Genomic DNA, 18,868 nt, shown 5'->3' with positions numbered 1-18,868 from the left:
TGGAAGGCTCGGTTGGTTGAGTGTCCTACTCATGATAGTGACTCACATGATGATCTTGTGGTCATGAAGCCTGCTTGATATTCTCTCTCTCCCTCTCCCTCTGCTCCTCCCCTGCTCATGCCTTCTCTTTCTCAAAATAAATAAATTAATTAAAAATAGTAATAATAGAACAATAAATAGAAATTTTCTCTGGCTGGTAGCAGAAGAAGTTAGAGATCTGAAGCATTGGAAAAATTTGGCAGGACCTTTATGGCCTGAATTTGGAGAGGACCACATGTAAGGATAAGACACTAGTAGCTGAATCCCAATTTGATAACCACTAAAAAAAAAAAAAACAAAAAACAAAAAACCAGTGTGTATGCACACACTTACACACATGCATGAGCAAACATGAAATTTTCCAAAATAATTCAGCAGCAAATTTGAATCACATAAGTAGGAGGGTTCTCCAGAGATCTAAAGAATCACATTTGATATTAAGTGAATATGCTATATTATAATATCCAGAAATATATTAAATATAAATATGCTATAATTATAAATAACTATAGTATCTAGAAAAAAATCTAGACCTAGGCATTATTTACTAAATCTAATCTTCCCTGCTTTTGAAAGGTTATTTCTTTTCAGGCCATAATCAATATAAGTATAACATATGCCCTTTATTAACTGAATCCTGTAAGTATCATCACAGAATAACTTCTTATTTTATTCCTACTAGTCCGACACTTGACTGATCTCTATTTTTAATCAAATGGTAAATAATGTCGGAAAACCAGCACTCTAAAAAAAGCAAAACAAAACAGGAATACTTACTTATATTTGTATTCCTTCTTAAAGATTCTAAAGAACTTCATCCCAAATCCATTTTAAAATTAGAAGGAATATAATTAATTCAGCAAATCACTTTTACATATAATATTTACTACTGAAATAATCTCTGTGCCTTACCCTCAGTTTTATTGTAAATCTAAAACTGCTCTAAATAATAAGGTCTTAAAACAAACAAACCAAAAAGTAGTGGTAAGATACTCCTGAGAATCTTAGAAAAAAATAAATTTCCTCCCAAAGTTGAAAGTGGCAGTTGAAACATATAATGAGTAATCAATTAATTCTATGTGTCACCAATATTAACTCCTGTTTGCCTGTTTCTTCCCCCAGAAACAAGATGAAACGCACGAACATATAATATTTCAGAGTATAATTTTGAATACTTTATATTTCAGTTTTAAGTTATTAAAATGATTCTACAACTATCAAATTCATGCATAGGCAGCAGTTTAAAAAATCCTTTAAGAATAACAACTAAACATTTTATTAGATGTATAAAATTATAATAATGGGTATATTAAAATTTAATTTAAATCAGATAAATCCAGCCAACCATTATGCTTTATTTTTCAGTTCAGATTTTGTTTTTTTATTCCCAATTATTCTTTTATTATCAGGAAATCTAAAATATATATCACATATGGAATGCTATTAGTATTTTATATTGGAAATAAACTATTCTTGAGACTATGCAACTAGAAAAAAATCTTTTCTCCCTTTCCTTCTAATTTCTAATAGAATCCAATTTAATCTAATTCAACAGATTGGCAGAAAGCATTAAGCAGAAACATTGTGAAGAATACTCTGCCCAAATCATGTTTTCTTTACTGCAATAATTACAACTGAGTGTATCAGTAGAATGGTTAGCTTGAGGCTTGAGCAAATAAACCAACGCATATTCTGCACTCTTAGGAAATAGCATTGTTACTTGATATCTGTTCTTGCAGTAGCTTCACTAATAATGAATAGTTATTATTTATCTCTTAATGTGTTTCATCTTTAAGACTAAACCTGATATTAGAAAACATCCTAATTTAAAAAAAAAATGATGCAGGAAATAGTCAAAACTTAAAGTAAAAGGGACAAGCAGAGTTTCTGTCCATTTTTCCTCAAAGGGATTGAAACCTACTTATATGCAATATGAAATCACCCTGCATTTAAAAACCATGCCAAAATTGGCCACTGGTAGAGTAAATGGAAGCTTTGGATTCACCTCCCTAGTGATTTAATATAGGGGATGAGACAGAGAAAAATGATGAAGCAATAGTCTTAAAACTGAGATTAAATCATTGACTTGTTCAAAAAAGTGAGCATTAGTTGCTTCAGGACAGCCTGTGACTCAATGGTTAGATGTCAGAAAAGGAAAAAAAAATTAATGTTTATTTAGTTTTGAGAGAAAGAGAGAGTGTGAGCAAGGGACAGGCAGAGAGAGCAGGAGACACAAAATCTGAAGCAGGCTCCAGGCTTTGAGCTGTCACCACAGATCCCAACACGGGGCTCGAACTCACAAACCACAAGATCATGACCTGAGCCGAAGTCAGATGCTTAATTTACCGAGCCATCCAGGTGCCCCAAAAAAGAAAATCTTAAACATTAGAATGAATTCCTTTATAAGCTGACAGAATAGTAAAATTTCATTATTTTTTTTCTTGACTTCAAGCTTCCATCATAATTAAAGCTAACTATGGGCACCTGGATGGCTCAGTCAGTTGAGCACCCAACTGCTTAAGATTCTCCTTCCCTCTCCCTCTGCCACCCTCCCCAACTTGCCCTCTCTCTCAAATTCTAAAAAAAATAAAATTCAATTCAATTCAATTCAATTCAATTCAATTCAATTCAATTCAAGCTAACTAGAACAAAATAAACAATCAAAGAAGTCAATGTCCTCGCATTTTATAAAATATGGTAGAGTTTCTTAGTACCATTGGATTTTACTTGTTACTTAACAGAATCTCTTGGTATAAGTTTGAAACCAAGAGGTTCCCTTTATTGCATACTTTTAGAACATGAGGATATTGCCTTAAATATAGGATTTAGTCCAGTGCAAACCAATATTTTACAATAAAATCAGTTTCTTTAATAATGGAAACCAAATCTACTGAATTTCATAACAACTGGTGCAAACACTTACTTTGTAACAATAAGGATTTGCATAATTTTCTTTATGAGGAGTAAGGGTGATTTTTATGATTTTACCATTAAGATGCTTTTTGTATTTCTAATATCTCTTTTAATATCTGAGTTTATTAGGACTGTACTTACAAAAAAAAACAACAATTTTTGTTGAATTCAGAATGGTCTTGTATCATTAAATTCAAATAATTAATATAAAACATTTGGTATTTATTTCTTGTCTATGACCTGGTAAAGAAAAAAGGAAGAGGGAAATGCCAACTTGGTTTTGGGGAAATAAAGAGACTGCTTACAATAAATTATAGAATTCTCAGAAGTAGAATTCTGAAGACAAAAAAAACAGATTTCAAAATAATATGAGATGATATGTTTTATATAAAGCTTAAACTCATGAAAGAGACCATATATTGCTATTTATGCAAATAATTACACTGAACTGAAATTATAAACACAAAAAACAAGAGAGAAGAAATGAAATGAGGCGGAGAAAATTAGAGGTTTCAACATTCTTTGATGGCATATCAGGGTTGGGTTTTTTTTACAATCTATATAATATATCAGATTTAGAAAATTTTCATAATAAATTTCTATTATTTCCTTTTTTATTTATAGCCATCTAAGAATTTGCCAACTATACAGTTAGGAATGCATAATACCAACTCACTGATGATATTAAATTCAAGTTCAAGGGTTCCTAAAACTACCCTTGGTTTCAATATTTCACCAGCAGGACTCACAGAACTCATTGAGAGCTATTGTATTAAAACTGGCCAAGGGAAGGAGTGCCTGTGGCAGAGTCTACAAAAAGCACTAAATTTAAAGCTCTGTTGTCCTCTCCCATAAAGTAATGGACAGTGTTACTTCCAGAATATCAGTGTGGAACGACATGCTGGAGTCTTGCCAACTAGGGAAGTTCTCTGAGCCTTAGTATCCAAAATCCCTACTAAAGCTGCACCACATAAGCATAACTGACTGACTGTCCAACTGGTAGATGTCTGTTTCCAGCTCCTCAGGGGATCTGATACCTACATATGCAAATCACTGCCCCAAATTACATTGTTACTATCTGGATCGCCCAAGGGCCTCAGGCAAATAAAAATACTCCCATTAAACATGACATTTCAAGGATTTAGAGATTACCTCCCAGAATTACAGGGCAGACTTGACCTCTCTTTTATCAAGGTTAAATTATTTACTACACAACATCTCTCAGACAAAAATAAAATCTCTGGAAGGTAGATTAAGGGAGAGCTTAACTTTCCACAATATTTTAATGTTTATGTTGATATATATTCTTTAATAGAAAAAAGATCCTAAAAAAAAAAAGAGAGAGAGAGAACCTCACATAATTCTGCCATTTGCCATCAGCTGAGCATTCATAGAGAAACACTGGTCTAAGGGCTTTCGGTCTAAGGTTCCTACACCAGTGGTAAATAACCAAACATTTCACTTTTTAATATCTTTATTTACAAGAAACAGTCAGAATTAACACTTACAAGTCATTTAGTAATTTAGATAGGGCTTCCTACAGATAAATCTATTTAAAAGTAAAAAATTAAATTTGGATTTAAGAAGCTGTGTATAATTCCATTTTTTAGTGATTTTTTTGGTTTTTTTTTTTTTTAATCAATTACTCCATACTTTTTAATCAGGTACTTCTAAAGGACAGGAGCAGTTTCTTCATCTGATCTTTCTTCTCCTCTTCTTTTCCTAACCTCTCTTTCTTTCCCTCTGTCTCTAATTCACATACATTAGTCTTTGTGCAATAAAAGTCACATCTCAAGGGCTGATCTGTTGTTCCACCCAAAGTAGATTCAGTTCATAATTAGAAAATGCTTTCATTGGTCTTCTGCATCAAAGAAAGCAACAGGAAAAAAAAAAAAAAAGAAAAATAGACTGGAAACAACCTGGAATTGGAGAGATTACATAAAATGGCATTTTCTCAGAGTGAATTAGGTTCACAAAAGCTAAATATTTGGGGCCCAACAGTAAACTGAAAATACAGGTTACGTGTTTTTTTGTTCATTTAAGTGAATCAAGTCAAATATATTAACATAATGGAAAAATGCTTATTGTCACCAATTATCAACTAATTGTCAATTAATTCTTATTGATATAAGCTCCATATATGAATAAAATGAATCATGTATTCTCTTTGCCACATGCTAGAATAATTAAAAAAAAAGAGTTTCAGCTGCAATCTGAAAAGTTTAACCCTCACAAACTAAATATTGAACTAACCTGTTGGAATTTCTTTCTCTTGAGTGCTTAGAAACATTTGACAAATTTAAATGGTTTGACAGATATAAGTCTCTGTGGATGAAAGGACTAAAGACTTCCCAAGGTATCTTCTACAGTCTCCTACTTTTGGAGAATCTATGATGTATTAGGAAAACTGAAGTAGAGAACAAGATTGATAGAGAATAAGAGTGCTGATATTAAGCTAGTAAACTTCAACAGCCAATTTAACACTGTGCTGATAAATTGTCAGTATCTGTAATTCATCAGGGATTTTACAGGAGAAGAGCCCTTGTATGTTCTTTAAGGGTTCATGGTACAATACATATAAATCTTTAGGATTTGGGGGTCCAAGGCAAAAGGACACTAAATACACTGACTTTACTTAGATATTCTTCCCAAAGAGAAACATTGGCATAGAATCCATTATCTCCAAGAACTGTTCAGTAAATATCTGTCCAAATAGAATAAAAGAACAGAACTGTTATTTATGAAATTATTTAAATACTAGTATATTTAGGAACAAGTCAAATTGTCCCTTCTTGGGATTTAAATATTTCTTGCAATTCTTACAAAGTATAGAATATTATGCTATGCATATAAGAGGTACTGCTAAGTTTTTAAATAACAACCATTAAATCAGTTAAAGTGTACAGAGAAAAATACAATACAAATCTAGTCAATGTACCTTCAGATAGTTTATTAAATCTGAAAATAATGTCAAAAACTACAAGTGCATAAATTTGCTCCTTAGATATGTAACATAGTTCCAATTGATTACAGACAGCTACTACTTTATTCTTGAATTCAGTTATTCTATTTGTTAAAGTTCATCTCATATCAGGAAGAGATCAAGTGTAGTAAAAGGATAAAAAAATTTTATGAAAAAGTATAAAATATTTTAAATTGACATAATTTTAAAGAAAATTTAAAATAGGGGTTATTACATAGTTTGTTGAATATGTCAGTATTATTATTTTATAATAAAAGTAAATGTATTTCAAATTAAACAACTATATTGTATCTACTCTTGGTAATTTACTCCAGCACATTTTAAGCATTTGGGGCCTTCTGGCTTAATGGGAACAATCCTTCATTCACCTGAGAGAGAGAGAGAGAGAGAGAGAGAGAGAGAGAAGAGAGAAAATTAGTCCTAATAACTACAAAGGAAAAAAGAGACAATAATCCCTTACTATGAAGCTTGTATCTGAGAACTGCAAAATTGTTGGCATGAAGGACTATATCCAGTGCCACTCATCCCACCTCCACACACTAAGTGACCAAAATTTAGCATGTTTGTTTCTATTCAAGGTTGTATCCCTTGGGCAACAGCAGCATCCTTAATAATGAGAAATGCTGCCAAAAGTATTTACTGTTTGTTCTAGCCAAAACCTTTGGCCCCTGACCTCCCTTTTCTTAGAGCATTTACTTTAGAAAATTTTCAATAGCAAATCCTTTTCCTACCCCTTTGATATGTGAATTTTTTACAACCCAGGAATGTCTTTCTCAAGGACCTGTGAGCCACCGCTTTGAAATACAAGCATCAAAAATATTCTTCAGTACTTTTCCTTTAGCACAGCCCAGCATTTTAAAAACCTCCCACTTTTTGTTTTAGTAGAGTTGAGCTCACTTTATATTGGAGCCTTTCTCCCCATTGCAGTAGTCCAAATAAAAGCTGTCTAGCTGTCCTTGACAAATGCCTAGCACTTTTCTCTTGGACAGTTTCTTGGAGCTGTCACTCAGATCTGGATAGGAAGCACCATCAGACTACAGGACACAACAAGTGAACCTCGCAGCACTCTCCAAGACCTCTGTCTGCTTGCTCATTAGTGTATCCAGTGATGAGGTCAATTCCTGATCCAGTGTCCCAGACACACGCATGGTGACGCAACATGAGGACAAATCTTAAGTTGCTGAATGCACTCTAGAAACTGATTGACAGGCCCAGTCTTCCCTGTTTGCAAAATATCATTAGATAAGAACATGGAAGGTTCTTAGTCGACTAGAACATCCTCTTCTGAAATTCTTTCATACTATGTGCTTTACCATTACAGCCCTAATTCTAGCCACCTTCTTTCTTATTGGCAAAACTTGAGTAAAAACTCTCTTGAGCTATAATAGCCTCTCTCAGTCTCCTGGAATATCTCCAAATTAGTCTATTTAAGAAGAAGGAATCGGGGCGCCTGGGTGGCGCAGTCGGTTAAGCGTCCGACTTCAGCCAGGTCACGATCTCGCGGTCCGGGAGTTCGAGCCCCGCGTCGGGCTCTGGGCTGATGGCTCGGAGCCTGGAGCCTGTTTCCGATTCTGTGTCTCCCTCTCTCTCTGCCCCTCCCCCGTTCATGCTCTGTCTCTCTCTGTCCCAAAAATAAATAAAAAAAAAAAAACGTTGAAAAAAAAAAAAAAGAAGAAGGAATCCCTAGAGAAAAAGGGAACAAAAATCTTAGATGTACTGTAGTCTGCTTACTTTGCCAGGTATGAAGAAGCAAAAAAAAAAAAAAAAAGACTAACCCAAATTCTCATTCAAGTTCTCAAGGCTCTTAAATAATGTCTTTAGGGAAAAAAAAAACAATGTTTGACTCAGTAAGTGCCCTAGAGCCCCTACTGTACCTTCATATTCCTCTCCTAGCTTTCCCCTGCATCCTTTTCTCCCAGAATGTTTTTCACCAGCTGTACCTCTAGCCCTACAACTCCCTGTAAGTATAAGTTACACCAGGGCCCCCATTTTCTGCAGATGAAACCCAGGATACAGCCCGTATCTGCTCTCAAGTATGACCAAAATTTAGAGAACCTGAAAAATTATTCCACAGCAAACTCCAGAACTGTGGGCTCCTACTGATTACAACTAAAATTGCAATAGTTGCTTAAATTGTAAGGCAAAGGGGCACTGAACTCAAGACTGCCTGGTCCTCAAAAGGGGAAGGAAAATTCAAAGTCCCCACCACCTTAACAAGAAAATTATTGGTTCCCTCCAAGGACAAAAATGTCCAATGCTTTCAAATGCCACTGAACACACAGGGGAAAATGACTCTACAAGTTGAAGGGGACTTCATCACATTTCTCATGAATAATGGGGTATTACATTCTCCCATTAACATCACCTTATTTCCTACCTCCCTTCCTTGGAGTTACAAAACTTTACCAGTGAGGGATTTTGATAATTTACCTCATGATTTGCCTGTTAACATTTTACCATTTCCATAGGATCTGATAAAGCTCTGCACAACTTCCTGTTCAGATATACTATCACAGTAAATCTATTAAGAAAGGATCTTCTCATGAATTAGGATATCAAAATTCATTGTATTCCTCCTCCCATTTATGCTTATGTCCCTTTATCTTACTTCCCCAAGTTCCTCTGACCATTCACCCTAGCACTCATTCAACTAAGGCCTTAAATCAATTATTAAATAAATTTCTTTATTTGTGGCCAAAAGATCTCCAATATGTACCTATGTCCAATATGTGCCCATTCTAACCCACATATTTTCTAAATGGTTAGAAACGTTCCCTATTGAAACACCTCAGTAACATCAGTTACCAAAGTTTTCCTAGAATGAATTTTCCCTACTTGATGTATTCCTTCTACCATGTCTACTGACACATTTCTCTTAAAAAATAGCACAAGAAATGGAAAAGGCAACATGCCTTAGTCAAAAACTGTACTGCCCTTATCATCTTCAGTCATCAGGCCCCATAAGAAGAATCAATGATATCCTCAAGACCAAACTGCCTGAACTGTTTGAAGAACTGAACTGAACATGGTCACAAGTATTACTCACTGCCCTTATGACACTAAAATCCTCACACCTGCCTCCTCAGTGATTATCCTCTTTTGAAATAATTGTAGGAAGATACATGAGAATACTCTACTCATTCTGGCTAATAGAGGATTCCACTCTAACGAACACTGAGATATATAGTCAGGGATAAATTTAATGCACACATAACTATAATAAACAAGAAGTCAAGGCTACTCTTCTCCTCTAACACTCTGGTCAGCCCTTTCATGACTTACAAATAGGAGATCTGGTTTTTGGGAATATCACTATTGGAAAACTAACTTTGAATTTTTTTTAACGTTTATTTATTTTTGAGAAGAGAGAGACAGAGTATGAGCAGGGGAGGAGAGAGAAAGAGGGAGACACAGAATCTGAAACAGGCTCCAGGCTCTGAGCTGTCAGTACAGAACCCAATGTGGGGCTCGAACTCACAACTGTGAGATCATGACTGGAGTCGAAGTTGGACGCTCAACCAACTGAGCCACCCAGGCGCCCCTGGAAAACTAACTTTGAACCCAGATGTAAAGGCTTGCATACTGTTTTACTCATTGCTAACACTGCTGTCAAATTTACAGGCTGTTCAAATTTAGATCCTTTTTTAAGGCTGAAGAAATAAACTATTCAGACTAAAAGAACACTCCCACTAGAAGTCTCAGACTAAGGCTCTATCAAGAACCTCTAAAAATCAACTACCACCAGAGGCAGGCAGCCTTCTGAAGAACTACAGAATAAGTAGATGACTGACAGCTTTTACCCAAGAACAAGACGTTCCAGAGACTCCCCTTCTTTCCATCCTTGCTCAGTTGCCTAAATATTTTCCTATTTTTAGCACATATTCCTGTATTTAGCACAACACCTTGTCTCCATTTCTAAAAGTTCCTCCTCCTTGTCCCAAATATATCCATTCTTCCATCTTGATCCCCATCTGTTTTCTCATCTCACTCTATCCCATGTTTTCTTATTGGGACCATTATGTCCTCATTCTCTTAGCCCACCAAATAGCCCATAAAACAAACCAAAGAAATTGCTGGATTTGTTCTCATGGTCCCCCACCCTAGCTCTAAAACTGGTATTCCCTTAATAATTGCCTCACTTATGCTTTTAGATGTGGTGCTGGCAGGAAACATCACATACACCAACCAGATAGGTCTCCCTTTTCAAATGATAGTACACTAAGCCATAATTGCTCTCAAGGCAGGACTCTGCATGGCCGCTTTAAACCAAAGAATGTGATGCTTTACTAGCAATCAGTCTAATGAATATAGTTGCTCTGTGGGACACAGTAAATTCTCCATATCCCTATGGCAGGGTAAAATCTATTTTCATGAAACTGGAACTTGTTGTAAGGAAAAAACTCCCTTTATGGACATCATTTTCCTTTAATGCCCTGTGATATCAAGATCATTTATTTAATATAGAATACAAGTGAAAGAAATTGTTGGTTAAATGAGACCAAAATACCCAATTAGGAGATGGTGGTATGACCTTCTCTTGGGAGCCTACTACCAATTAGCCCTTCAAGACTCTGTTATAACCACTAGAGGTAGCAACCAAGGCTGTTATGCTCTTAAGGGATATTATTTTATATGCAATAAAAAAGCATACCAGCCTATGTAACTGATCCTTGTTTTGTGGCTTATGTTGTCTTTCAAGTGGCTATCTAAAATAAATTTCTCAAATTGAAAATTGGAAACATGAAATATCTTGGAAATGCTGATCCTTAAACTTGTGAACAAATCATGGTAGAGTAGCCTTAACCAGGTCTTTCAGAAAGCCACTGACTCAGGCTAAACTTACAAGGCTAAACTTTGTTCTCAGCATCTTACCCATTATCATTTCAGCCTTCTTCTGTACTGGGAGATACACTATAAGATTACAAATGGTGTTAGAAAAGTTAGCCTAGAATTGGAAGAACAATCTATCTCTAACTTAGGACAAACTATTTTCATTAAACCATGCAATTTTTCAGCTTCACAAAATGACTTTATAAAACAAGTTTGTCTTAATCTACGTACTGGCATCTCAAGGAGATGTTTATGCACTGGTGGGTTCCCAAGGCTGCGTATTTGTAATCAACAGTCACAAAAAAATTCATCAAGAAATAGTCACAGCAAAGGTGCACATCTGAGAAGCAGCCAACATAACCTACACCCCTCCAGAAAAGACAGTTTCACGATATTTTTAAATGGTTTCCTCCACTTACTGGATAGCTTAGGAGACTACTTAAGGGACCTGGAATCTTTATGTTATCCCTAATGGTCATGCTTTTGTCTTTTGAATGTATCAGTGTCTCCATGGAACAGTTGTGTCACTGGTTGCCTGACTTGGCAATTTGACCCTTCCTGAATTGCACAATGGCTGGAAGCAAAGGCTGGACCCTTCTCAAAAACACTGACATGATGATTAATAATTGTTATGCAAGCAAGAGATCTACTCTCTCCCTTAAACAAAAAGGAATTGAGAACTGCAAACTCTTGGCCTAAATGACTCCATCCAATACCCTACTCACTCTCTCACATGTGTGTTTACACACACACACACACACACACACACACACACACACACACACAGATTTGGCCAAAGTTTAGCACGAATACTATTAGCTCAAGACCTTATCCTGAGGATGACTCACTTCCCTTAAATACCTGTCTGAAAAGTACAACACTCCCAAAAGAATTTAGTGTTTGCTCCAGCCAAAACCTGACTATAAACCTCTGACTTCCTTCTCCTTAGAGCATTTACTTTAGAAAACTTGCAGTTATAAATCCTTTTTCTGCCCCATCAAGATATAAAACTTTTGCAAGTTGAAAATGCATTTTGCAAGGACCTAGGAGGAATCCCTTTGAAATGTAATCATCAAGAACAGAATTCCTCTGTTCCAGTCTCTTTGGAAAAGCAGGAGTCTAACTTCAATAAGAGTGGATTAGCAAACACAGATGGCCTAATCACATTGACCAATCTGTCCCTTCCTTCCTTCATTCCCCTCTCTTAAATACTTCAGTATTTTTCCTTCAGTACATCCAGCATTTAAAATGGCCCATGCCTTTTATTTCAGTGGCATTGAGCTCAGTCTTAGTTTTATACCAATGCCTCCTTCTGCTATTGCAATAGTCAGAAAGAAATCTGTATTGTCACCTTAAATAAATGTCTCTGTTCCTCTTTGACACATCTCAGTGAGGTAAATAGACATTAACCAAATAAACAGACACATAATGCAATGAATACAAGTAGTATGTAATGTTAATCATGAAAATAACAAGGTGCTATGGAAGAAAGTAAAAGTAATACTTTTTTGTGTGTTGGGTTGACTGAAGAGGTGATGTATGAGTTGAAACACCAAGAATGAGTAAAATCATATAAAGAAAAAGAATATATGGGGCATAGAAACAAACTGAAAATATAGGGGTAATGAAGAGGATTGGGCATAATGGGAATGACAGATGATTGTACAGCTTGAATATAAACAGAAAGTAGCATAGTAAAGCTGAACATGGAAGCTGAAAAGCACTTCATGCACTACCTTCTTAGTCATTGAAAGTGTTTGTATTTTATTACAATTGTCTTAAAAACCACTGGAGGAAAGAAGTCAATAGATAAATCATTTTCATTTCAAATTTTCACTGTAGACCCTGTGTGGAAAACAGTTGGGAAGAAAGAAAATACATTAGTAAGAAGAGCTGTTAGGTTAGTGGGGTTGTCTAGGTGAGAAGAAAGGTTGTAGTTAAGAATAGCTAGCGGTGAGGGTTGCCTGGGTGGCTCAGTTGGTTAAGCACACAACTTCCACTCAGGTCATAATCTCACAGTTTGTGAGTTCAAGCCTTGCATCAGGCTCTGTGGTGACAGCTCAGAGCCTGGAGCCTGCTTCAGATTCTGTGTCTCCTCCTCTCTCTAATGCTACCCACTCGCATGCACTCACTCGCTCTCTCTCTCTCTCAAAAATAAATAATAAACATTAAAAAAATTAAAAAAAGTATAGCTAGTGGTGAAATACATCTTTTGGCTAAGAACCACTGACTGAGTATTGTGGATCAGGAAAAGACAATATGTAAAATATCTCTAAAGTTTCTGACTTCAATAACTGGGGAAATTGTTATTCCAGTTCTTGAAACTTGGCAAAAGATTAGACTTTAAAGGACAAAAAATTAAAGATTTCAATTTTGGATTGGCTAAGTTTAGAATTCTATGAGCTATCCAAGTGGAAATATCAAAAGCTCAGTGAAAATATCTTGGCTGTAGCTACACATGTGAAAGTGTATGGATGGTATTTAAGTGAATGAAATAACTCACAAGTGATGATACAGGAAAAAAAAATAGAGAAGAGCATACCTATGATCTGAGAATCTGCAGCATTTAGAAAAAAAGAGATGTTGGGAAAGTCTCAGAATGGTGGCCAGTGAGGCAAGAGGGATAGCTGAAGAGGAAACTACCACAAAAGTCAGGAGTAGCTTTCTAAAAGTGAGCAATGGTCAATTCTGTCAAATGCTACTAACTAGTCAAACACAACAAAAATTTTGAAAACATATGTGACAAAAGTAGTTTCACTGGAGATTTGGAGAATTGGGAAGTTGGTTGTAGTAATATGTCAGTCCAGACTATTATAATCTGAAAACCTTGCACCAAAATATCTAGGAATACTAACTAATTGATACTTTTAAAAATCACACAACGCTACTGCAGCAAGGGAAAACAATATACCAGAAAAAAGAAAAAAGAAAATGAAACAATACTGAAGATTACTCATAAACTACTGGTATAATGGGGAACTAAGAGAGGAAAGTTACCATTTTAGTAACTGAAGAGTTGCCTTCTAATTCTATATAGAAACAAACCCTCTGCTTTTCTGTATGCTTACAGAACCCTTCCTTATACCTCTTTTTTTTTTTCTTTTTAATGTTTCACACCCAGGAAAAGCTTGGGTGAATTCTAAATATTTTCCCAGAGCTCTGAGTTATTACTCAGAGTTTATCACAATTACTTATCACAATTACTCTATATCACATATTTATTATTTTTAGCATGGAAAATGGTGATCACTTCCTTACTAACCATTCATATCTTACCCCTACTACCAAATGCTCATTATCATGCTTTCTAAATTTCTAAAACCAAATCCGACAAGGTGTGTACTTCTTTAAAAGTCCAATGGAATATTATCAAATTCAGGTTAAAATAACAACTTGTTCATAAGGTGTTTGCCCCCACTACCCTGACAAGTTCAATTCCCTTAATATCACCATAGTATCCTATTTGGTCACAAAAAAACATTTGCCAACATCAGAAATCACTAGGTATCACTTCTCTGGTTGCTATATAGGATAAAGGTCTTAAGTTTTTCTTCAATGAGTCCATATGATAATCAATCTCACCTTTTCATAATTCTTGATTAACTCAAATTACCTTGTAAAATATCTTCTGACTGCTTTCTCCATCTTGTAGGCAGAAAATCCTTCTCTACTCTTCCATAATGCCTTGATCCCCTAATACTTATCACAATTTGTAATATAAAATTACCCAAGTAATTACCCAAGAAGTATTATCTTCTTCAAGGTGGGCCATGTAATTTTGAGCTCAGCTTAGAGTAAATAATAAGTGTTAAATTAACAACTCAAAATATTTAGCATTCATTCATTAATTATATTCACATGTTAAAGTGGTCTCCGTTGAAATCATTATTCTGTGTTCATTTATTCTTGAGTCTGCATTTGTTTCCATCCTTAAAGTTATTTCTTATTCCTTACATCCTTTTAATTCACTTCTTATAAAGTATATTATTTTAGAAACCTTTAGTTGAATTTAGAAAGAAATTCACATTAAGTAGCTTTAAACACTAAGAAAATTCACAGATATCAAAATTGCAACTCTGACAAGGAACATGCACTGTTAGTTTTGTATCTAGTTATTCAAGATAGCAAAAATTACCCTGTTTTGGGATCTTATTAATATAAATTAGGTCACATATCAACATCTGTTGCTAGGGGCATACAATGCAACAATTGGCTTAGGCATGGTTTCTGTAATAAATGTTTAGGAGGGAGACTGGCTTACAATCATGAGAGTCCAACTTTTGACCTAAGCCCTTATCACTCGTGGTTCTCAGTCAATGCCCTTATCCTAAGCCAGTGAGAGAGCTTAGGGGTATTACTGAAGAGGTGACACAATGTTCACAAGACATGACTCTTCACGTACATCTGAATACATATATATTTATGTCTGGGTTGTTAAAAAAAATTGTATGTGATGGATGGTAACTAGACTTATGGTGATCATTTTTTGGTATATGCAAATATCAAATTATAATGTTGTACATCTGAAACTCATGTAATGTGTACCAATTTCACATCAATAATATAATAAAAATTTCTTTAAAATGTTGTTTTTAAATGCAATTAATGGCTGTAACTTCTTTTTGAGGTTACTCTCAAAAATTATATTTAACATGGAAATGGAAACTGTACACTTTGTCACATAGATGATTATTTTAAATTCATTTTAGTATCATACAAATTTTTTTAAATATAAAACATCTAAAAATAAACAACATCTAATCTAAACAAATATACTCTCCAGTTTGGTATGAATGGTTAACAGTAATGAAACAACTTTAAGAAAATACCTACAAAGTAAAGATGTGCACTTGCTTTGGAATGACTGATTCTTGCAAAATGTTGATTATTTAATGCCTATAAAAAATACAAGTGAAACAGGTTTAATTTTTTTTGTTGTTTCTGGTTTTTTTCTCTTAAACAATAAAATTCATTCTCATATTTAATCTGAAGATGAAAGATTATTAAAGATTCAAAAGTCAAGCATTACAAGAATGAGAGCAATAGAATACATTAAATTGGAAGTGTTCTCATTCAAGATATTTTAGTAATTTGTCTTTGCCAGATAAGCTTATTTTTTACGTTAGTAGCAAAGGTGAGTTATTATAAAATAGTTAATTCACAGTTGGCGCCTGGGTGGCTCAGTCGGTTAAGCACCCTGCTCTTGGTTTCGGCTCCGGTCGTCATGATCTCACAGTTTCACGGGTTCAAGCGCCACATCAGGCTCTGCAGTGTGGACCCTGCTTGGGACTCTCTCTCTCTCTCCCCCTCTCTCTCTCTGCCCCTCCCCCACTTGCACTGTCTCTCTCTCTCTCTCTCTGAAAATAAATAAACTTTAAAAAAGTAGTTAATTTACAGAAATAAACTTTTCTAATAAATTTTCAAGCACCAAAAAACACAAACATCAATTTGTGCTGTACAAAATATTATCATACTGTATAGTGATTTATAATTTACAAAGCACATTCATATTGTCTCATTTACTTCCTATAAAAGGCCATTCCAGATAAACTTTCAGAATTAAATACCAAATGATTTGTAGACTACTGACCGCTAGTTCTAACAAATTGCTAGACCTCTACAATACTACTGGAGTTTGCCAGTCAGAGTTAAGACTCACAAATGTCCCATGATCATAGAATTTTAATGAAAATCTACTTCATGTTAAGCACAGGAAGAATCTAAATAAACCAACTCACTACTCCCTGCATTCCTGATTTTGTAGTTGAAACAAATTATTACTCATATTTATGGATGAGAAAATAGGAAAATCTGAGTGATTAAATTGTGTGAGATAATAATAGGAAGCAGAGCTGAAACTTTAACTTAGACCACTAATTCTCCATCTAGGGCTAATTCTTTTACAATCACATCCTTTTATGCCCCAATTTATAGTTTTGAAGAGGATATTATTCTGTCACATACAAAATTACCAGAAAAACGTAGGGAACACCCGGACACACACGATGTGTGCTTCTTTAGTGGCAATACAGAGAAGCACTGGAGAAAAAGTATGCACAAACATCAAAGGTATGAGGAAATGAAAAAAGATTATTGCAGATGGATGTAGAGGGTGCAGAGCAATTAAGCCAATAACTCCTACTTGCTTAATTATAAATTCTGCCACTGAGAAGCCCATGCTAGATCAGCAGACAACAATACATTGATCCAAGTCTTGGTACAACTTCCTTCTAACGTAGCTTTCCACTAGCTGAAAGTTTAAAGAAGGATGGGGATTTTGTGAGATTTTTACCAAGACAATCTGAAACTGCTGATTCCAGACTTGAAATAGTTAAAAGGGAACACACCTTAAGAACCTATGACCAGAATAGAATGATAGAATGTTCACTGTTTCTACCCCATTGGGAATTCTTGTTACTGAAACTTTTTTAAGTTGTTTTTTTTTTAATGTTCATTTATTTTTGACAGAGAGAGAGAGAGAGAGCAAGCAGGGGAGGGGCAGAGAGAGAGGGAGATGAGAATCTGAAGCAGGCTCAGCACTGTCAGTGCAAAGCCCAACATGGAGCGCAAATCATGAACCGTGAGATCACAACCTGAGCCGAAGTTGGAAGCTCAACTGACTGAGCCACCCAGGCGCCCTTTTACCTGGAACTTCTTAATGAGAAACTGACCTTTTCTCCCAGATGAGGTAAAAGATAAATGCCATTGATGTGGCAATAAGTAGAAATATGATCCTGGCTGAATATAAACACACTGGAGCGATGAAAAGAGGTTTGAATATAAAATTACAGATAGAAACCTGGGGCACCTGGGTAGCTCAGTCAGATGAGTGTCTGACTCTTGATTTCAGCTCAGGTCATGATCTTTCGGGTTCAGAAGATCAAGCCCCATGTCAGGGTCTGCACTGACAGTACACAGCCTGCTTGGGATTCTCTGTCTCCCTCTCTCTGCCCCTCCCCAACTTATGTGCACATGCGGGTGCTCGCTCTCTCTCTCTCTCTCTCAAAATAAATAAATAAACTTAAAAAAATAAGAAACGAGTTAACAAGGTAAGTAAAATCAGGCATTTTGCTCCTCCTGGTTGTGCATCATTAACCATAGGATTACTAGAACAAAAGTCAAGAGCAGTCTAGTAAGTGTCCACTAGATTTGTAAAAGAGGGAAGATACCCAGGTATAATGAACAAGGTCACGAGTTGAGCAAATATAAAAACGAGAATTCCTCATCCAAATCCAATTACCAGGTCTGTTCACATACTCTGTGTCCCTTTAATGTAATAGAGCCTGGATACTCTATGAAGAAATTTACGGTTATTTTACAAGCAGCCTCTGCAAATCCTCCTCCAAGACTTCTTTAAAAAGATCTCAACTCATTTAAGATAAACTGACATAATTAAATATCAAATGATTTGTAAACTAATGAGCATTGGTTCTAAAATAAATTCCTAGATATGTACAATGTCACTGGAGCCTACTGGTCATGAAGACATATAAATGTCTCATGTTCATAGCATTTTGGTGAAAATCTACTTCATGTTAAGCACAGGAAGAATCTAAATTTAACAACTTGTTACTTCCCAAGTTCCTGATTTTGTAGTAGAAACAAATTTATTTAGCATCTTTTATCTTCACAATGATTTCCTATCTTGTGGAGTCAGTGTTGTAACTGAAGGGAGAGCCAATTAACACTTTTGACCTTCTCCCTACCTAAATATCAAATCAAGTAACAAATTACCATGTTCCTGGAAGATGGTGCTGATTGTTGCCAATATCAAACAAATTAGAGATGCAGAAGTGATCATCCTCACTTTCATTTAACTTTCTTGATTGGATTCATGGAAGATAGATAGTTCTTAGGGAAAGGGAGAGGCATTTATTTTAAATTTAATGAGTTAGTGTCACCAATTACATATGTTATTCCATATATAGTCTTCTTACTGGTGTTGCAGTCTAATATATGTATCTTTTTTTTTTAATCTCCTATGCAGCATAGTAACAACATAGGATAATTAGGAATAGGATAATTATTTTCCTATTCTTGTAAATAGGTGTTTGCTTTTACTGGACAAGAAGAGCAGTACACCTTCAGGGTCATAACTCTTGA

General features: G+C 35.2%; 1 long non-coding RNA gene across 3 annotated transcripts in view; it reads right to left on the bottom strand.

The window, feature by feature from the left end:
• LOC123382709 overlaps nucleotides 1-18,868 on the bottom strand; it is a 350,458-nt gene that overhangs the window by 46,242 nt on the left and 285,348 nt on the right. For 2 of the 3 annotated variants that reach the window (XR_006591488.1, XR_006591489.1), the window contains exons 4-5: nucleotides 15,599-15,661; nucleotides 2,714-6,303 (exon numbers count right to left, since the gene is read on the bottom strand). This is a non-coding gene — a long non-coding RNA (uncharacterized LOC123382709). Of the gene's footprint in view, nucleotides 1-2,713; nucleotides 6,304-15,598; nucleotides 15,662-18,868 lie in introns of those variants that run through there. The other variant, XR_006591490.1, reaches the window with a different exon arrangement.

The sequence above is a fragment of the Felis catus genome, chromosome F1, assembly GCF_018350175.1.
Source record: "Felis catus isolate Fca126 chromosome F1, F.catus_Fca126_mat1.0, whole genome shotgun sequence".
NCBI lineage: Eukaryota > Metazoa > Chordata > Mammalia > Carnivora > Felidae > Felis > Felis catus.
This window is presented reverse-complemented; position numbering and strand designations above follow the sequence as displayed.